Genomic DNA, 22555 nt, shown 5'->3' on the forward strand with positions numbered 1-22555 from the left:
TCTCTCCTCACACAGCTGTTTTAGGTTGTGTGTGTGTGTGTGTGTGTGTGTGTGTGTGACCTCTTAAGTCTTCCATGCAGCCATTTTTTATTCCTCCTCATCCCTATCCCTCATTCCTTCGGCCCCGTCTCCACATAGCGTTTCTTTCCGGGCAGAAAAGCGCCGGCTGTGCGCTCGGGAGCGTTTGCATAAAGTGCTGCACGACCGTCCTGTCTCCATGACAACAGTCTGTTGACAACGGCCGCTGTATGACCGACACTGCGCCGTTACTTGTTACTGCATGTTTTTTTATTTGAGATCGTTTTTTAACCAGATCAGACACAGAGCGAGGAGGAGGCGGGTACAAGACACGATCAGTTTGCAGCAAAACTACGAGGAGTATTAAACATTTGGAAAAGAGCGCCGGAGACGTCAACAACGCCTTTCTGAAAAGTTGAAAGATTTTCAAATTGAGTGCTCAGAGCGGCCACAAAAGAAAGGTGAGACACTTGAAAAAAAGACGCTGCGTGGGTGCTGCAGTTTTTTTCTCCAGTCGTCCGCTTTCTGCTCGTTGAAAACAATTGAAGAAAAGACGCTGGCGCTCAGAATAAAACCGCTAGGTGGACTCGGGGCCTTTTAGTCCTTACCAACCTCACCACATCGCCGCCCCTCCCCTCAGAGCATCTGGATTTAACCAGACTTTCATGCAAAATAACCAGAGTGAAAGTTTAGAGAATAGAAAATTCACTAAAATAATTGAAAAGTAAATTTATAGAATAAAATAATATCGATTGACAGAGAAACTACCACGAGTAATGATGAGGATGCATTGGAGGGAAGTTAGAAGCTGCTCACATCTAGACTGTGACATCAAACCGATGAAGAGACTACGAGGGGGGGGGGGGGGTAAAGTCGACAGGTCCAGTATAGAGTCTGGTAGGTTTACATCCCCCAGGTTCAGGGGGTCGGCGATGGAAACCAAATCTGCTCCCTGAACTGAATCGTGCTGCCGCTGTAAGCAAAACAAATTGAAAATATATTTTTAGGAATTTAGTTTCCACAAAGAGAGACGAGCTAAACGAGAGCAGCACGGCACTTTAAGAGATTTATGAAACTGATTTTGTTTCGTGTGTATCATGGTGAGTAAAATGTGCAGAAATGACAATCAGAGCTGGAGCGAGAACTGAAGCGGGTCTGAGGGGAACTTTGGTCTCATGATCTCCCTTCATGAAAACTTTTTAAACATTTAATCAAGAACACAATCTTTCCCTTCACATGACAGAGTTCTGTGAGTGCCTGAACAGAAACAGAAACGTGAACAGTTTCATGAGAGTTCTTTCGAGGGTAACAGGAGTCGTCACTGAACGTTCAGAATTTAAGTGTCAAGTTGCAGATTGTGGTGATGTTTCCTCGTTGTGTTGCACCTCTTTTTAAAATGTGTCCTTGTTTGATATAAGTTGTGTGAGCAGGGTTGGTACACGCAGGAGACTTACAGCAAACGGAGTTAAAGGAAGAATGTGCGACTTCTTGATCCAGTAGAGGTCGCCCCTGAACACCAAAACAACCTTAAACAAAGCTGTTTGGCGACAACTCGGCTAAACCTGAAGCCTCCGCTCTCCTCCAGAGACACACCTCCAACCCCCCTCCCCTCGTGTTTGCACAAAGGAGTTATCATGTACACCATAATTAAGAACCACTAAGCGCAAGCGGTTGACAAAATTGTCCTTTCCTCGAGCTGCAATCAGCTGCATTGTTGTGTTAGCAGGATAATGTTAGCGCTCTTTAGTTAGCTCGTAGCTTCATATTGCACTTAAATGAGCGTGATCTAAAAACTCTTACTAACATCCAAATAATCAGTGAGTATGTTCTTCTTCTTCTCTCTAGTTCTTGACTAAAACAGCTTTTATACACAAGGGGAGGAGCCGGCCGTCCCGTCCATGTAAACACGGCTCTGACAACAACACAGCCAGCGGGACTCGAGCTTCTCCCTCAGTGTAGACAGTCAGGACTCAGAGACACATTTACACAGGACAGACTGGATCTCTGCTGGATTTATATGTAACATGTCGCACATTCTTCCTTTAACATTTAAAAGCTGGGATGAAGAATTTGATGTTTTATTGAATGGACACTTGACACAGCTGATCATTCAGACGTCCTAAATGTTGTATAAACTATTTAAATATATAAAAAGGCCTTCTCTTTTAAAACACAAATGTACTGTAAATATGCTCATGAGTCGGTTGGGTTTCCTCCATGTGCAGCCGGTCATAACATCCGAGGGCTGCATGTGGAGGAAGGAACATCCTTTACTGGGTTGCATGAAAGTTTGCAGGTGAAAATGTTCAAAGTGTGACGTCTGAATCTGCAGTGTTTTCATATTTCACGTTCCTGCTGCAAAGGAAGAATCCTCCACAGACTCTTCCTCCTGTCAGCTGGAGACTCTGATGATGACGTTTTCTCTGATATGTAAAACTGACTGGACCAGCATGCTTCACTCTCAGACTGTGAGGAAATGTTCAGGCTCTTCATCTGCAGTTGAGGAAGAAGAAGAAGTGACTGTTGGGACACAAAGCAGCTGACGTCTTTTCAGCTGACGTTTCATCCTCTCACAGGTGCTTCATGCTTTTTGTACTGTAACAACTTCTGTCTCATTTTAATGTTTTCTGTAGCATCAGTGCCTGGGGATCATTTTCACTCTCGCTCCTTATCCGACAGAAATGATGACGCTGCATAAAACAAGCTGTCCTTTAAATGCTGTTAACAGATTTAAGTGTTCAGCTCTTGTTTGGGTCAAAAGCAGATTCAACGACTTTAGTGTCAATTTCTTATTTCCTATAACAACTGAAGTTAGTAAAACAAAAAGGTTTAGCACAAAAGAATAATTCCACGGCCTCCCAACTTGTTGTGCTAACAAATCTTTGCTCCAACAACTCACATGGTTTGCTTTCTTGACGTGGTTGCAGCAGAATAAGAGAAGGCGACTGGATCATTATCATCCAAACAGATGTTTCAAGATGTATTTGCTGTTGAGAAATCAGAGTCAGCTTCATTATCCGGGTATCAGTACACACGTATAAGGATTCTGACTTCTGTAAACTGTGCTCTCTTAGTACAAAAAGTCCAACATTAAATATTAAACAAAGACTAATCTGTACAAATCTGAGAAGGACGAGGCGATTATGTCACGCACCCCATGTACAGAGGCTATAATCCTTGACGCTGCAGTCGTGGGTTGGAATCCGACCTCGGCCCTTTGCTGCATGACATACCCCGACTCTCTCCTCCCAACATCTCCGCTCTCTCATCAGCTGTCCTCTCTAATAAGTACAGTGCAGTGGTGAGGAGTGCAGAAGATGCTACCAGTCGAAAGGTCAATATTTGATGCTCAACTGACTTAAAGTCTTAAAGTCGGAGACACCTCGCCGTGTTTGTCAGCATCTCTCTGACCTTCAGTCATAACAGCAGACTGTAATGTGACTCACTACAACCAGAAACACTTTCATTCCCTCTGCTGCTTCTTCAGTGCCTTCTAATATTCAGTTTGGTTTATGACATTTCCATCGCTTGCTCTTGATATTCAGTTTAATTCCAATGTGTTTGAAGGTTGTTAAAGTTAAAACTTTCTGTTCCTGTGAGGACTTTGCATCCACCTGTTGAACAAACAAAACAGGGGCAATGAATATAATGGCCACAAGAGGGCGACAGATACAGACACCCCCAAAAACGTTCTTAATACACAATTTAAATGTTGTTTACAATTTAACAAAAAGATTTTCCCGGAAACCTCACAAATCTTAAATCCAATTTTCCCTTTTTTTTATGAGCTCAAAGTTTGTTCCCCACCAACTCCTGGAGATGTTCTGGCCATCAAGCAGCTGGATGCTCCGCCTTGTTTACTCCTAAGCGTAGAGCTGTTTTTTGTAAGTATGAGACGCGTTAATGAGGGTTGAGTTAGCACGCCATAAAAGCGAAACAACGACCCCAGATATAAAAGTTGTGAGATAATCAAAAGCATGCACAGGTAAAATAGGAGGTTGCATTCTGCCCATGTTTATAGTTTATATTATATAATTCCCCCTTGACACACTTTGGATGAACCACATTGGTGCTAATTGATAATGTAACACCTTCCAGATGATGTCATTACTCTTTTATTTTGTTTTCATGTTGGCTCCAGGCGTCTTCGGTTCAGTTTTCTTTGTGATTATAGTTTCAAACCATGTTAGAGATTTATGCTCACTGCTGTTCTTCCACGAGTCACGACAGCTGAATGTCACATTACAGGCCTCGTGTTGATGTGAAAGGGAGAAAAAAGTCTGGAATTAAACATTAAAATGTGGTAAAAAAAGAAGAAAGTGAGCGGCGACCATCGATGTAAATCTTCACGAACATGCAGAGGTTTATGATCCCTGTTCAGGGTGAGAACTGTCACCACTGATAGTTAAACTGTTTAAATCACACTATGCTGTCTGTCTGCTTTATAATCTGCTGATGAACGAAGGAGACCTGAACACACCTGAGACTCCTCCTGGATTATTCACACGCTGCTGCGATCACGCTTGAAACAAACTACAATAATAAATCTCTGAACACAGCTTCCCTCGTCTCTCATTGCCGTCTGTTGTAAAATGTAAACAGCCCAATTTTTAAAACAGTTGTACAAAAGATTATTCTCCTCCCTTTAAAGGCACCGAACCCCCAACCACTCTGACGCTCTCCCTGTGTAGCTGCCTGACTCTGACATCTCTCCTTTAACGCATGTCCACAGGTTCTGTTTGTGCATGTGTGTGATTTGGGTCTTTGTGTTTGAGAAGCATGTCGCTGAAGCTTAGCAAATCCACCCAGAATTAAATAAATCAATGAAACATAAACATAGGACTTAATAAAACCAAATATGAATCTAAGAGTCATGAAAGAACTGACAGTAAGAACATTAAACAGGATTTACTCTTGGCATTCAGTTGGATGATGTTTGCAGAGTGGCCACTAGATGGCAGCGTGAGACAGTGTTTAGAGTGAATGAATAAATCCTCTCAGTTTATTCTTGGTCTTGTGAGTTATGAATGAATGAACTCATGTCAGCCTCATAACATGTAGGGAACTGTGGATGCTCTCACATATGGAGTGTCAGATGAAGTGGGAGGAGCTTCACCGTGTCAGGAAAAGACAAACTAATTGACTCTGAGCCCCTTCTTTAGGCTGCGATTGTGTAATCTCTCTCGTCTCGTTATGTTTCCTTGTAAGGAAACTCCCAACCGCCAGCTCTCCACCTGGCATCCCAGCAGAGAAAACAAACCATAAAGAGTGTTTTCAAAGGCTTCATGAAACTGAGCCCAACTCAAAAGCTGCTTTTGAGGACTCTTCATTTGTGGGTAAATTAGGAAAAAAAACCTCACTTTGTTATTTCTTGTTTCAAAATGTCAGGATGAAATTAATAAGGTGTCACTCTAGGCAGACTGGAGTTTGTGCAACAAGTGACTTAGAGCTTTGACAAAAAAAAATAAAAAGGAAATAATCCTTTGTGCATTAAAGTGAAAAAGTGATGATAGTGCAGAGAATGATGTAATAAGAAAACATAGCCATGAAATATTTGATGCTCAACATGGTCAATTCTCTCTAAAATTTCAGGTTTTTTTTTTGTATTTGCACGTTTAAGATTGTTTTTACCAGTAACATTTAAAAAAAAATTGATGACCCTAAAATAAATCCTGAATCTGAACATGTAGAGATACAAATACCTCAAAATAACACTGACACGTTTTTCTTTTCTACTACTTTTTTATTTATTTATGAAACAACAGGGCCCACACATTCCCCCTTCCAGCGCCATCAATTTAACTCTAACTTATCCTCACAATGTCCCAGGTGTGAAATAGAAACAGGTAGTCTCACCCTCTGCCTGTAGTCCTGCAGAAAAGGACAGCAGTCCTAAAGCCTCTGTACATGGGGCGCAACAGAACGGCGAGGTCATCAGCGATCCATTGCAGGATTTCTGAGGACATTTTGTTGCCCCTGATCCAAAACTTTTAAAAATTAAGTGCTGTCATTTTAGGCAAAAAACGAGCTTCCAACTTGTGGCAACACTTTGTTGGTCTGTTTCCATGTCCGTTTAAAATGTCTGCATGCACTTAAGAATCGGTTTCTGAGATCGGTGTGGAGATCTGCAGCGAGACCAGGCTACACACACCAACGAGCCCAGATTTAATCATCTAACATCAAAGTTAGACCTCACTGAAGCTCTTGAGTCTGATTCTTTAAAGTCTTTCTATGTGATTTTTCACACTTAAATATAATATAAATCAAATATCTCCTCTGAAAATAACTCTGTGAGTCATGACTGTCTACAATGGGTGTAACACCCGAGTCCCACTGTCTGTGATGTTTTCAGAGTCCTATCTTCAGTTTGTTTACATCGCCCGGACGGCCGGCTGACTCCTCCCCTCACGTATAAAAGTTGTTTAATTGAGGGACTAGAGAAAAGAAGAATAACATACTGTACTCACTGCTTAACTGTGTTTCTAGATCACGCTCATTTCAGGTAAATTTACATGCAGTGTGAAGATACGAGCATAATAAAGATCGCTAGCATTAGCATGCTAACACAACAATGCAGCGTGAGTTGTTTTGGTTTCATGCTGGAGCTCAAGGGCGACATCTGCTGGATCAAAAAATCACATGTAAAGCCTGTAAGCTGGTTTTTAGGTTTTCTGCAGATTTCATAAACTCTGGGTTTTAAGAGGGGCGTCCAGAGAGCTAAAGTGACTAAAGATCGTCCCTTAAACAATGAATATCAGTCAGAATAAAGCACCTTTGCTGCAACATAAACCCTAATTACAGTTCTTCAGTGCTGGTACCCGATGTGTTACAGCTCACACTCTGTACGTTTCTCTCTGAGCTGCACTGAGGCCTCTCTGTAGCCGAGAGAGCGTCTCCAGGCCTGTCTCCCTTCCAGACCAAACACACATCCATCCCCATCTCCCGTCTCCCGGCTGCCGCTGACCTCTGCTATCTGGCGTCGAGCTAACCCTTCACTCTGGCGTCTGTAAACAGCCTGGCCCGTCACCGGGGGCCACCCAGCCTCTGTGGTCGCTCACAGGACTCTGCATTAGAGGGAGATGATGATGAACGACTTGGAGCGTTTCAACACACACACACAGGAGTTTTTGAAAGAGGTTATAAAACTTCCCCAGAACTTTTCACAGCGGTTTGTGTTTTCTTTAATCCGCGTGAGCTACATGGACAGGGGCGCTGTTTTTCATTTCTACTTCAGGAGATATAACCTGGGAAAAACTGAAAACCACTGTAGTTAATGTGTTCTTAATACACTGCACACATTTGACCACCATATGTGTGCCCTCTCTCTCTCTCTTTTAGCTCGTTCCGTTTTTGATTAAGAATCAGACTGAAGATGTCGTGAAGTTTTATCTAAAGCTTTGATGAAAACTGGACAATATTTATACATCAAACGTGCAATCTATACATGAACCGTGAAATATCTACACTGTTAATGTATCAGTGTATATTCATATTTTTACCTGCGCTTGAACATAGCTTATTACTTATTACTACTTTATTATTGCTTTCACTTGGTACTTGTGCGTATTATAGTGTTATATTATTTTTATTTTATTTTATATTGTGAACTTCTCTGTACTTCCTACTGATTTTTGGTGTTATGAGTAATTGTAGCAAACAAATTAGTATTTCTGATTCTGATTGATGCCATTCAATAACATCGATCATTAGAATAACAGATCGTATCTTTTTAAAAGAGGTGGTATAAAAAATATTGAACATTTTGTCAACCTTAAGTTAAAGTCAGGGTTGGTCATTTCCTCCAGATCCACTTTTTTTAAATTTTGGTGTAACTTGTCTTTAGGTCCTGACAGAAATTAATAACTCATGTTCTCTGAAAAAGGAACAAAGAAAATCCGACTTCTGTATCAGTTTGTAAGTCTGTAAAAACCAATGTCTGCCACGAGGTACCAATCTGATGAACCAATCACGTGCCTCCCTGTCTCCCTGCTCACTCTAGCCGACGCTCAAAGCAGGAGCTGAGGTCCGCTTCTGAAGCAATGGCGCTCGTGCATGTAAGTGAGGGGGCGTGGCTTTAGAGGGAGCGCAGAGGGGGGGAGGGGGGGGTGGGTGCAGACGGAGCACTGAGGGAATGCTACTTTTTAAAATCAATTTATGTTTAAATGCTTTTGTGGCAGATTCTTGTTTTGTATGTTTACACATGTTAGAGGAATGAGCGCTGTTGCTTCACAGCGAGGAGGTTCCTGGTTTGAATCCCCGTCTGACAGGAGCCTCTCTGTGTTGCATGTGTGGGTTCTCTCCGGGTAGGTTAACTGGTGACTCTAAAATTGCTTGTAGGTGTGAATGTGAGTGTGGCTGGTTGTCTGTCTCTATATGTCTGCCCTGTGATTGACAGGTGGACAGTCCAGGGTGTAACCCCGCCTCTTGGCCAATGACAGCTGGGATCGGCTCCAACCCCGTGACCCCGAATGGGAAAAAAGCGGTATAGATAATGGATGGATGTTAGAGGAAAAAATGTGTGGATGTGTGTTCTCTACTGTACATGATTAAATCTCACTGCTGCTTATTTCTTCTTTTTATTTCCATCCATCAGCACTCCAAGGACATTAACACAAACGTAAAACAGACTTCCTCTGTTTATAAACGAGTCACGGCCACTGCGACATGTTTACAGAGAGTCTTTACTCGACCGACTCTCCTGCATGATTAAAATCCTCTTAATGAAACACCCTTCACCTCTGGAGTAATACGAGTCACTAAAGCCGCTTTTCAATTTAAATGCAGATGATGTTTTCAGGCGAGTGGAGGCCCGAGCGTTTGGCCCGGCTGTTCAGGTTCACCGTTTGGCTCCGAGGGGACGAGAGGAGGAGAGAGGGAGAGGCAGCAGCTTTGTGTGGCAGGTGGGAACGCCTGATGCAGGTTGCAGTGTGTCGGCATGTCTGGCAGCCTGTGAAGTGGGCGAGCAGCAGGGAAGATATTATAGATTTTTTTTTTAAAAAGGGGGTTTCCTGGCCGCTGCACAGCTGGCTGTTCCTCAGAGACTCATTAAGAGTTCCAGAGAGTCCCTGTGTCTGACGGCATCAGCGACTTCAACTGACAAACACAGAAACAAAGAAACCGCCCGACTGCTGCCACAGCTTCACTGACGGGGAAAACTTCACTGAGTGTACGAGAGATGTGGTGCCAGGCACAGAAATAATCCAAAACCGTGGTGTTTGTGACTTCTGGGTCATTTTGAGCCGGCCTCAAGCGGACCCACCGGAGGATGCTGCTTAGGGGGAAAACCATCTGAGTGATTATGTTGGAAAATTGAATGTCTGATCCAAATTTTATGGCAGTTCCTTAAAAATGAAGAATCCCAAAAGACACGCACATCCCTCAGTGCATGCTGGATCCAAAAAACAAAACAAGATCCGCTCACCAAGAAGCGTTTGAAGGATTTATAAAGTGACATTTTTTGCAGCCACTTAAAAAATCCTTCAAACGGGAGCTTCTTGGTGCGCGGATTCAAGGTATCTTGTTTTGCTTTCCTAAAAAATTTGCCTTTTTTTTTACCAGCTCTGACTCACAAACATACAATCTTATCATATCTCTTTGAAACTATAACATTTGACAGCAATCCACTGAATAATTGTAAATCTTCTCCGTCCGTTTCAAAGTGGTTTACAGGCTGACACTGCCGTCCCTGGAACTGCACTTCATGACAATGGTGGCATTTTAGAGAACGAGGACTTTCTGTATCTGTAAGGGAATGTGAAGGTCATGTTTGAAGGTGAACACATACCATGCCAACTCAAAGAGTTATTAGTAAATGGTAAATGTACTTGAGCTTGTATATTTATTTTCTAGTCTTCCGACTACTCAAAGCGCTTTTTACACTGCAGGTCACACCTACACATTCACACACTGATGGTAGAGGCTGCTGAGTAAAGAGTCCATCAGTATTAACTAATCACATTCATACACAGCCGACGGAGCAGAGGGAGCAACTCAGGGTTAAGTGTCTTGCCAAAGGACACATCGGCTGCAGGAGCTTCCGGTTGAGAGACGACCGACTCAACCACCTGAGCCGTGTTTTTATGGGATAATATGTAGTTTTACATTTTAGTTTAGGGCAAGAAATACAGTATTTAAAGGCTTTATATGTGATTTTTCACACTTAAATGTAGAAATCAAGTATATCCTCTGAAAATAACTCTGTGAGTCATGACTGTCTACAATGGGTGTAACACCCGAGTCCCACTGTCTGTGATGTTTTCAGAGTTTTCAGAGTCCTATCTTCACTTTGTTTACATCGCCCGGACGGCCGGCTGACTCCTCCCCTCGTGTATAAAAGTTGTTTAATTGAGGGACTAGAGAAAAGAAGAATAACATACTGTACTCACTGCTTAACTGTGTTTCTAGATCACGCTCATTTCAGGTAAATTTACATGCAGTGTGAAGATACGAGCATAATAAAGATCGCTAGCATTAGCATGCTAACACAACAATGCAGCGCGAGTTGTTCTGGTTTCATGCTGGTGCTCAAGGGCGACATCTACTGGATCAAAAAATCACATGTAAAGCCTTTAAAGAAAACATATTTTCCCCTGCCATTCGATGACGATTCTGACGTCAAGTCGGGAAGTTGGGCACCTAATTCTTTTACGAGGTTCTGAGTTGTTGTTGACGCCACATGAATGCGGCATAAGATTCTGAGTAAGTGTGTAAAATGTGATTCTTTGGTCGTCTGATTGATGTTTGTTAAGTTAGCCCTTTGTGTGTAAAGTTCAGAAACAGATGGTTAGTGGGTGTTCAGTTGAATGCTCTCAACAGGTGTGTGTGTGTGTGTGTGTGTGTGTGTGTGTGTGTGTGTGTGTGTGTGTTCTTTAAATAATAGACAGAACAGATGAAGCTTTATCGTTCCCATTTAATCACCGTCCTCCCTCTAACTGGCAGCTCGCTCACTGAGGGCTTTTTAAGGGCCATCATCAGCGTTTTATCACCATTATGGATAATTCTCACCGCCGCCACGTAATGAGACGTTCTCTCCCCCCGTGCAGTTTAACATCCTCCATAAACAGGAGGTATAAACCCTCGGTCTATAAATAGCCTCTCAGTCAGTTGGTAGCGGCCGAAATGTAGGTGAGGTGAGAGAATTCGCATCCCGCTCTGAAACCTGCGTAATGTTTGTTTAATGAGAAACAGATTCTTCTGCGGGGCGGGAGAGGCTTTGACTCATCCAGAATAACGTGCGTCATTTTTTCTTCTCATTTGAACTACCTGATGCCACCAAGATGTGTGATCAGACCTCCTGACTTTGCTACGTGACCTGAGAAACGAGTGGGGGGCAGCTGTGGCTCAGTGGTAGACTTGGTCGTCTCTCAACTGGAAGGTCGGGGGGTCGATCCCGCATGGATAATGACTCCTTGGGCAAGACACTGAACCCTGAATTTCTCCTGATGCTAAGCTAGCGGCGTTTAAATGTGGATATGTTGTTATGTTTGCCCCCAGAATGCAAAATCTGAAAGACAGAGGTCATGAGTAGGGGAACTAAATAAATACTGCACTTGTTACAAAATGGTACCAAATAAGCGGACCTTGGGTTTCTTAAAGGTGGCAGAAGAACACAGCCCTCCAAAACCAACCACTGATTCTATCAAAACAAAAGAGAAGTGGGAGTCGATGAACAGAAGGGTAATGGAAGGAGTCATTTTAATTCAAAAGAAAACACAGAGAGCCGACTGATGGCGTTGACTCTCTGGAGACACAAAACCAAACAGAGCAGAGAAACCGTCACTTCCCTATATAACCTCCCAACCATCAGCTGATCGTCATCAGCCATCAGCTGAGCGAGAACATCACAGGTGCAGTCAATGACTCCTGATATGAAACCTGTTACCTAGTTCCCTTGGGAATGGGATTAACAAACACTGATGGGCATTTTACATTGCACCCTTTGCTATCAGTGTGTGAATATGACCTGCAGTGTAAAAAGCAGCTTTTAGTAGTCAAAGGACTAGTCCAGAAAACAAATACGCTTGATGAGTGTGGCTAACGTTAGCAGTGCTAGTCTTACAGGTTTAAGAATGAAGCAACGCTCACTCTCGGTGCAACACATTTATTTCCTGTAAGAAATATGAAAAATACAGTTTTGATCAGAAGCTCTCTCTCTGTATCACATTGAAAGTCATTCATCACGTACTGACTACTACTTCTGCTCTATCGGCGTCAGCTACTGATGCTCAATCAAGTGCACAGCTTAGAGCGCCCTCTGCTGACGAAGCTGAGTTTAGCAGGAATACCGTCACCCATTCGAAGCACATTCGCTCAAAATACTCTGTGATAAAATAATAATACAGGTAAGTGGAACAGTAGTTTGCTTATGTTTTCAGAGTTTAGATTTCAATCAGTTCAAAATTTAAAAGAGAGTCTTTTAAAGTCTAGTCTTTTCAAACACACAGTGCCACACTAGCACCGTGCAGCAGCCTAATACGGGTAAATGTACACATGCCTCTGCTGGTTATACATCGCTCCAGTCGAGGTGGTTTATAGGTTTAGCTTTTAGAAAAGCTGACCCAGGTTACGTCCGCAACCTTCCCGGTGTTACGGTCTAAGTAAGTGACACACCTGCTAAACACAAAATGATGATTTTTCAGTGATATTTATGATCCTGGTCTTGTCTCGGTCTCGCCCTGCCTTGGTCTTGGACTTCACTCGAATCCTAAATGTCTCGGTCTTTGAGCACTCTGGTCTCAGTTTTGTCTTGGTCTCGGTCACTGTGGTCTTGACTACAACACTAGTTATTAGTTTAAAGAAAAGATAAATCAGTAGTGCGTAATGATTTAGGCATGGATAGAGGAGGAGAAATCTGTCTTGATTCAGAAGTAACTAAATTCTGTCAGACATCCACTGAGGAGCACAAAGACTGTATTTATGTTTGAGTCCTCCTGGTGTCTAATGGGTCCTTCTGTACCTGCTCATGCCTCCAGGCTAGATACTGAAGGGTCTCTGCTTCATCCAGCGGCTCTTGGCTCTTCGCTGCGGACAGTGAGTCATCGTCATCCTGCTGAATTATGTATGCAAGACAGGAACAAGTTGCTGTGACCCAGACAGAAACACACTGAAAAACACACAAACACACCGTCCCTGAGAGTCCCACTGTCAGATCCGCTCATTTCAGCATTTCAATGTGAGTTTTCTGAACACTTTCGTCAGAGATGTCGGCGCTCTGTTGATATTTATGATCCAAGTTCCCCTTTCCCCCTAAGAAAAGGTTGCTGCTGCCCCTTTTTTTCAAAGAGAGAATATTTTCTTCTGAGTGTTTTTTCCTAAGACTCGAGTCGATCTAGTTGTGTCTCGGGGGCATCCAAATGTGAATAAAACCAAATCTCGCAGCAGACATGTCAGGACTGAGTTGGGAAAAACAATTTTCTCTGATGCCCTAATTTTAATTCTCATGTCTTCATCTCTGCCAGCATCCGCCAAGCTTGACAATGTGAAGCACTCTGAACCCCTTCTTTAGACTTTTAAGTTATCAACTAGTGCAGACCAAAATGAGTGAAAACAAAATAAAAAACGGTTGTCAAAAGAAACCCTCCTCACATTTAATGTTTGTGATCGGCCTGACCAGAATCTGGTCGACTGGAAATCTGTATTAGGAGTACCAAATATGTCAGCCTGCAACATTTACTGTGCACGTTACTAGTATCCCCCCCAACATAGGCGGTTGAGTCCCCCCCCGCCCCCTTAACTCCAAAACTTTAGCTTGTTGAGCTCCTTGATGTACTGCCATCTTATTTGCTGGCCATCTTCTCTCACCAGAACCTCGACTGTCGACATTCCGAAGAAGCTTGAGATCTCATGTCCATGAGGTCCAACCTGGCACCAAGCTCTTTGACCATTGCAAAGTTTTGAGATGGTCCATCACATGTCAGTGAGACAACCCTAACACCGATTGCATGAAGCCTAATTAGACTCTCTCTGACAACGTTTGCTCTCTCTTGTCCTGTCATGCTGTTGATGAGGAAGTAAGCAATGGGGATCTTCTAAGACGCAACTGCAACTACCATGAGGACCAATGCTTGTGTCAATTTCACCAGCTCCGATGTCAACATAGCCGTGAATTTGGTCCCCCCAAACTCACTCTGCTTATGAATATACATTTCATCCATCATCAATGAGCAAACTGTGTCCTTACCTAACCCTTTCTGATCAGCAACATGACTTTTTAAAGCTGTGAAAGAAGCAACAGTAAATCCAGGATCTGCAGAGATGCTGCTATACCATTTTCTCATGGTTTGTGGATGAGGCAAAGCCAAAGGAAACTTCTCTCTGACATAGTCGTAGGCCTTTGGAGAGTAAAAGTGCAGTGTTGTAGCGAATTGTGTCAGATTCTCTGAAAACACAGACTTCTTTTTTAGTCTTTGAAAGATCTCTCTGGGAACATCTTCCAGATCAGAAAGAAGAGAGGCACATTCCGATGAAATTAGAAGTTTCTTCTGAAGCACTTTAATTAAACCTTTCATAGAAGAAACTTCTACCTTCAGTCTTCTTGTGTGCTGAATTTTCAACTTCAGCTTTTTTCGAGCTGCACAGAGCCTTACCTCTGCAGCAGAAGCCTTCGTCATCAGTGTTCTTGGAGAATGAGAAACACCGTAAGAGTGATCACCCTGAGATACGCTACTCAGCTGTTTTGGCCTAATGTAAGAGTGATCTAATGCTGTCCAATTTATGCTCTGATTTTTAGGTTGATTGCTGCTACCTAGACCAACATCTTCCCCTGCATTCACTGTCAGCGTAATGTCATCATGGATTACATCTTGAGCAACAAAGGCTTGTTGGGGTGCGTCTTCCATAATGACATTGCTCTGATCAGAAATGAGATTTACAGCACTGCTACCCTCATCTACATCTGCAATCTCCTCACCACTACTTAAAACACTAATGCTGATGTCACTTACCTGATTGGTACCTACCCCCAAGCGTTTTCATCCTTGCTCTTTGTTTTGGCCCTCAGAAGTAGAAAATGGTAGGCACAGCGGTGTTCTTCAGACATGTCCTCCCCTGTTAAAATATAACAACAAATCGACAAAAAATAGCAGGTATTCATTAAATATTTTTTTTGTGCATTGTCTGTATTCATCTGTGTGTAAGAGTGCATTTATAAATTCAACAGTGTACTACCCAGACAACAAAGGCAGTGTTAATAAGAATATTGAAAAGATCTCTGTACCCTGGAGTCAGTGCCAAGGTGACACCTTTCAAAGTGTTCACTGCACAGACGAGAGGTCTTGTTGGGAGTCCAGTTCTGTCTTTTCAGGTTGAACATCCACTGGTCCAGTCTATCTGGATCACCTAGAGGAAAACTATTACAGGGAAAATTAGTTACATAACACATATGTCAGTATAGCTTATTCACATACATCTTAAAATGAAACAAATACTACTTTAATTATTTAAATCATTATCAGGTTCCAACTCTCTGTGCTTGTGTACAGAACATACAGTAGCTCATTTCTTATTAACATGTAAATATATAACCTACTCAACCAACGCCATATTGGGTACAGTTGCGTCAGGTTAATGTTGAACTTTATCTAAAAAATAAGGACATATGACATTATTGTTCAGAAGTACTGACGCCTAATTAATACACAGAGTTTGTTTATCAATGTCGACATTTATGTGGAGTATAAAATTGATTATAAGGTCGGTTAACCACCGCGGTGAACCTTTAGTTTCTAACATCACACAAACGTATTCTTTTCAACATCTTAACCACAAAAATGACTAATACTTTGGAATTGATTTTATTCCCAGTTTAATAGTGCTGTCTAGCTATGTCACCATTAGCATCGTTGGCATGAATGGGAGTCTTGATCGTCTTGATCGGCCAAACCACTGACTGTAAATAATGGACAAAACTGAGGCCGATTGTATAATTAGTCGGGTGGTTTACAAGCTAACATTAAACAAAGCCAGGCCCGCGAAAATGGATGCCGACACCTGCCGATCACTATATCATAATGTCGACATTTATGTGGAGTATAACATTGATCATTAATATTCACAGTATATCACTTACCGAAAAAACTGAAGCATCAACTTCTTGGATGGTCTGTTAATACAATTAACCACACAGCAAGCCATATTTGTTGTCAGATATTTGCTAATGAAACACTCCAAACGAAGGAAAAAAGAGAAAGAATGCCAACGGTTCAAAGTCAGGAACGGGATGTTAAGCTAGTGTGCGGTGCTGCCACTGTACTGGCTGTCACTGGCAGTACAGCACGCAAAGCTGTCAATCAAATCTGTCATCACCCTTATATGGGCATAGCCAGAACAACCCCCCAACACACACACCCCCTCCCCTCCCCACCGGATTGCTGATGGACGGTCTACCTCCCCCCACCCCCTTGCTCCCTATCCCTCTTCCTGCATCTTATCCCATCTCTCCCCCTATCCCTTTCCAAGCCCGGCGCAGTCTAGGCCTGTGAAGGCTGTTTCGTCATGAGCCGGGGATCCAGCCGAAGATTTCTGCCTTTTAATAAGACAGTTTTTTCTTACCACTGTAACTTTTGCTGCTTTGCTAAAGGGCTCATGATGGATAGGCCGGATCTTTGTAACATAACAATGAGTAAGGTCTTTTACCTGCTTTATGTAACATAACAATAAGTAAGGTCTTTTACCTGCTCTTTTGTAATGTTAACAGACAATGAGTAAGGTATTTTACCTGCTTCTTGTAAAGTGTCTCGAGATAACACTTGTTATGAGTTGACGCTATACAAATAAAAATTGATTGATTGATTGATTGATTGATTGATAGCCGTTTTCCTTAATAAAATAAATCCAATGATCCCCCCCCCCCCCCTCCCCGACAGTGTGAGGACATGGGGCCGTCAATTTATCAGATATATTTAGTTTTTTGTACCAGGCTGTAAACATGTTGATTTCTGTGATAAAAACGGGCTGTTTTGGCTGTGGGCTTATGACACTTCTGGTGCTTCTGGAGCCAGCCTCAAGCTAATACTCAATGAACTGCGGTTTTATTTACTTCTGTATTGGCTTCATTTTTCGAGACCGGAGGTTGCCGCTGGACTCACGCTTAAGACAACAAACAGAAGCTGTGAAGGAAAAGAGACACACCACTCTGCAGAATGATGAAGAGTGTTTTTGTTACGGTTAGTACAAATTCTGGACCCAAAAGCACGACTCAGATAGGCAGGATCAAGTGATAACAAGATTTAGATAGTAGTATGTAGTACGCGGTTTCGAAAACGGCCTTTGTAGTCGAGCTCCTGATGACCAACTAACTGCACCTGGCGCCGCCTGAGAACATGAGCCCCGCCCACCAAACTCACACAGACAGGAGAGAGACACATGAGGATTAAACAGACAGGGAATGACAAACAACACAACAAAAGGGGAAGGAAGGGCTGCCATGATGAGAATCATGGCAGTTTTTGCCCTTGTGGTCCTGCTGCATCTCTGCTCTGGTATGGATCCCAACAGAACCCTGTATAAGGAGATGATAGACAGACTGCAGAAACTCACCGAATTCCAAAATGACAGCAAACTCAATTTCATATCTGTAAGTATTTTGCATTGACATTATCATACTTTATATCACGTGACACTTATACACGTCTTATACATACGTGACAATTGGAAACTTAACACATCAATTAAATATATATATTTTTCTCTGTTTTTCTCTGTAGCCGGACAAAGTGCGACAGCCAAAGAGATGTATGATCAAAGAAGTTGTAAGTATTGCTTCTTTCCACAATTTGCAGACAAAAAGGTTTTCACCACTTTACGTGGCGCTCAGTTTATGTTCCAACATTGTTTGTATGAATTTTCATGAATTAATTAATTGTTCGGATATATTATCTTAATTCTGTAACGCTCTTAGGGTAATTCTCCTTGTAGGTCTGTGTAGATGTAATACATATGTGTAAGACTCTCAAAGCAGCAGGTCTGTATTTGGATCATAGACTGTAAAAATAATGGACGGGACAAGCTCCCCGGTGGAGTGAAGCTTTTATTTTTAGAGCGCCCCCTGCTGACTGGCTGCAGTATAGGTCATAAACCCCGCCTTCTCAATGATAACAGACGGGATGTGGGTCAAACTGTAAAGTTGAAATGCTCGTCACATAATGTTTTTCACTGTGATCATTAGTTATTGTCACCCTACATTGTGTTCAAGTGCTCATTTTTCTGTGAAGTTTGTTTTAAATAAGTTATTTGAGGTTGAAAAACGTGACTTTACGTCATATTTGACGATGATTGACAGCCGGCGATCTTGCGTAGCTCTCTTTGTGAATAGCAAAGCTACGTAGCGCAGGTAAGCCGAGACGCCATTGACGCCATTTGACTGTTGGACTGACAGAATGAGTTGTTCTGCTGTAAACACATCTAACCAACCTGTGGGATTTAAGGATATCTGCGTTAACTTGGTAAGTTGAAATGTTTGTTTAATGTGCTGTTCGGGGGTAATGTCGTTAGCTAGCTCGCTAACACTGAAGTAGGCTAACGGAGCTAACGTTATGTTACTGATAGCTGGCTGTGACGAACGTTATTATTATTTTTTAATTTCAGTAAAGAATCGGAGGGGAATCCTGATAAACTATGATGGCTGTGCTTCGACTTTCTTCCGCTCCCTGTGATGCTGCTGCTGAAATTTAACATTAATATTTGGAAGAGGCAGAATATTTCTACATGTGTTCAGATAACACTAAAGTTATTATCTGGTTCAATAATGTCTCTAACTGTTCGAAGAAAAGAAACAGAACGGACATGTTAACATCAGTATCCGACGGTGAAATGTAATATGAACCAAACATGATTTGTATAAGGACTCAAAACGGGCTGATCATATTCTACTAAGACTTCAACAGGTTGACTTTAATGTTAATTTACTTTAGTTAATATTTAAGATTTCAACAGGTTGACTTTCGTGTTAATTTACTTTAGTTAATATTTAAGACTTCAACAGGTTGACTTTAATGTTAATTTACTTTAGTTAATATTAAAGACTTCAACAGGTTGACTTTAATGTTAATTTACTTTAGTTAATATTAAAGACTTCAACAGGTTGACTTTAATGTTAATTTACTTTAGTTAATATTAAAGACTTCAACAGGTTGACTTTAGTGTTAATTTACTTTAGTTAATATTAAAGACTTCAACAGGTTGACTTTAATGTTAATTTACTTTAGTTAATATTTAAGACTTCAACAGGTTGACTTTCGTGTTCATTTACTTTAGTTAATATTAAAGACTTCAACAGGTTGACTTTAGTGTTAATTTACTTTAGTTAATATTAAAGACTTCAACAGGTTGACTTTCGTGTTAATTTACTTTAGTTAATATTAAAGACTTCAACAGGTTGACTTTCGTGTTAATTTACTTTAGTTAATATTAAAGACTTCAACAGGTTGACTTTAGTGTTAATTTACTTTAGTTAATATTAAAGACTTCAACAGGTTGACTTTCGTGTTAATTTACTTTAGTTAATATTAAAGACTTCAACAGGTTGACTTTCGTGTTAATTTACTTTAGTTAATATTAAAGACTTCAACAGGTTGACTTTCGTGTTAATTTACTTTAGTTAATATTAAAGACTTCAACAGGTTGACTTTCGTGTTAATTTACTTTAGTTAATATTAAAGACTTCAACAGGTTGACTTTAGTGTTAATTTACTTTAGTTAATATTAAAGACTTCAACAGGTTGACTTTAGTGTTAATTTACTTTAGTTAATATTAAAGACTTCAACAGGTTGACTTTCGTGTTAATTTACTTTAGTTAATATTAAAGACTTCAACAGGTTGACTTTCGTGTTAATTTACTTTAGTTAATATTAAAGACTTCAACAGGTTGACTTTCGTGTTAATTTACTTTAGTTAATATTAAAGACTTCAACAGGTTGACTTTAGTGTTAATTTACTTTAGTTAATATTAAAGACTTCAACAGGTTGACTTTAGTGTTAATTTACTTTAGTTAATATTTAAGACTTCAACAGGTTGACTTTAATGTTAATTTACTTTAGTTAATATTAAAGACTTCAACAGGTTGACTTTAGTGTTAATTTACTTTAGTTAATATTAAAGACTTCAACAGGTTGACTTTAGTGTTAATTTACTTTAGTTAATATTCAAGACTTCAACAGGTTGACTTTAGTGTTAATTTACTTTAGTTAATATTAAAGACTTCAACAGGTTGACTTTAGTGTTAATTTACTTTAGTTAATATTAAAGACTTCAACAGGTTGACTTTAGTGTTAATTTACTTTAGTTAATATTCAAGACTTCAACAGGTTGACTTTAGTGTTAATTTACTTTAGTTAATATTCAAGACTTCAACAGGTTGACTTTCGTGTTAATTTACTTTAGTTAATATTTAAGACTTCAACAGGTTGACTTTCGTGTTAATTTACTTTAGTTAATATTCAAGACTTCAACAGGTTGACTTTAGTGTTAATTTACTTTAGTTAATATTAAAGACTTCAACAGGTTGACTTTAGTGTTAATTTACTTTAGTTAATATTAAAGACTTCAACAGGTTGACTTTAGTGTTAATTTACTTTAGTTAATATTCAAGACTTCAACAGGTTGACTTTAGTGTTAATTTACTTTAGTTAATATTCAAGACTTCAACAGGTTGACTTTCGTGTTAATTTACTTTAGTTAATATTTAAGACTTCAACACACTACCAGGAGTCAATTCAATAGTTTACAGTTGATTTGTTGTGACTTTAGTTCCGATTATTCAGAATTTGTTCAGAAACACTCTTCTTGCTTTGCTCCATGATTATGTGATTCATATGTTATATAATAACTTTCCTGGTTTTAACACTATTTCTGTTCAACAAGATTCATTTCTATTTAAAATGCTCTTTTGGATATTTCATTATCATGTTTGTCTGTTATAACTTTTTAGTTTTAGACTTAAATTTTAACCTCTCAAATAACAAAGCAGTCTTAAATCTTTTTGAGGAATTATAGCTAAAAAAAATGAATTCTACTTTCCATACAGTACATCCTCTGATAAATAAACTGAAGTGCTTTGATTGCATTTGTGTGGTGTTCCTGTAGGTGACCATGATGCAGCCAGACTGTAGCAGCAGGTTGTGAAGGTGGACGCCATCATCTTGTCTTTGCAGCGCTGATTCTGAAGAGAACGCCTTCACATAGGACTCAAAGGTAAAATTATCTTTTTATATGATTGGACCGTTTTATTGTATCAAAGTAATTTTAGTAACAATTTATATTCTTTCTTAAAATGTAAGGAAGACTAGCAGAATATTTTAACAAGAAGTCTAGTTCATGTTTAAATTGTTCTTCTTTCTGTTCAAGGAAATCAATGCCCAAAAGGAAACAGCAGTCCAGACTCTGATTCCAGCTCCGGTGAGGTTCTGCACACAAATTGGCTGTCTGATTCGTTTAATGGGTAATTACCACGCAACACCAAATCAGTACATTGAATTTACTTTTTTTTTTTAGCTAAATACTGAAGCTACATCTGCATATTTGTCAAGAAGCACAAGAATCCAACTGACTGCAGTTTCTGCTCACACTGCTGAAATCAAGTCTCACTGTTTAAGTTTCACAGTTGTAGTGTGAGTATGCAGGATTGTTCTCTCATTCCTTATCTGCAGCTGCAGTATCCTGTTTTACCACTTTAACTTCATCATCACACCTCATCATATTGGACCGCCTGCACTTTTACGCTTTTGTGAATAAGAATGGTCAAAAGACGTTTCACACGCCTCCTTTCGGTGACGCGCTGAGAGCCTGAAGCAGAACGCCTGAGTTAACAAAGTTCATAATCAGCTCATGCTATCAGATATCTTTATCTGGGGCTTCTGGCTGGATATGTTGAACTTGCTTCAGATACAACAAATGACCCAATTTACTGATCAATAACCTAAACAGCCAAATACCGCCACCTAGTGTCTAAAGTGAGTTTTGTCTAAACTAAATGTGTTGATGTGTTTGCACTTCAGAAATAAAAGTATCCATGGCTAACAAAAACCAGTATAAACCGGTTCTGCTCATCTGTCTGTCCCTGTCCATAGGCACACTGACTTGAACCGAGAGGACACTTGGCTTCCATGTACGAGACACACAAGTCCCAGATTGTATCACTCTATCAGGTAAAAACGAATTTCCCCTCGCGGGATCAATAAAGTATAAATTCTTCTTCTTCTATTCTTCTTCTTCTAAAGAGCTGTCTCACTTTAAAGTGATATAAGAAGGTGGAGTATTACAGAATCATACTAAGTAATCCACAGTCTGTCTAACACTGAGTTAATATAAACTCTATGTATATTAAAATAAACAAGCTTCTGATTTCTGCCTCAACAGTTTTTCACCTGTTAGCTCACATCCCTGGCTACTAAGGCAAAAGTTAATTATTGTAACCCTGTTTATGTCGTGGTTATATGAAAATATTTAACATTAGTTTAATTTATCAGGCTGGTCCATGTGATGACAGTTTAAAATAATCTTCAATAGAAAGTGGCAGGAACACTTAAATTCATGAAGCTGGT

At 40.5% G+C, this 22555-nt stretch overlaps 2 long non-coding RNA genes across 2 annotated transcripts; both read left to right on the forward strand.

Moving 5' to 3' along the window:
• The first annotated feature begins 1782 nt into the window (after window positions 1-1782).
• LOC132993469 (uncharacterized) lies at window positions 1783-3728 on the forward strand. Its single transcript, XR_009676477.1, has 2 exons — window positions 1783-2998; window positions 3047-3728. It is a non-coding gene; the product is annotated as an uncharacterized LOC132993469 (long non-coding RNA).
• A 14648-nt stretch (window positions 3729-18376) lies between these two features.
• LOC132993345 (uncharacterized) lies at window positions 18377-22159 on the forward strand. The gene is made up of 4 exons (XR_009676455.1): window positions 18377-18458; window positions 21099-21206; window positions 21360-21453; window positions 22082-22159. It is a non-coding gene; the product is annotated as an uncharacterized LOC132993345 (long non-coding RNA).
• Window positions 22160-22555: the final 396 nt, after the last annotated feature.

This window comes from Labrus mixtus, chromosome 18 (genome assembly GCF_963584025.1).
Source record: "Labrus mixtus chromosome 18, fLabMix1.1, whole genome shotgun sequence".
NCBI lineage: Eukaryota > Metazoa > Chordata > Actinopteri > Labriformes > Labridae > Labrus > Labrus mixtus.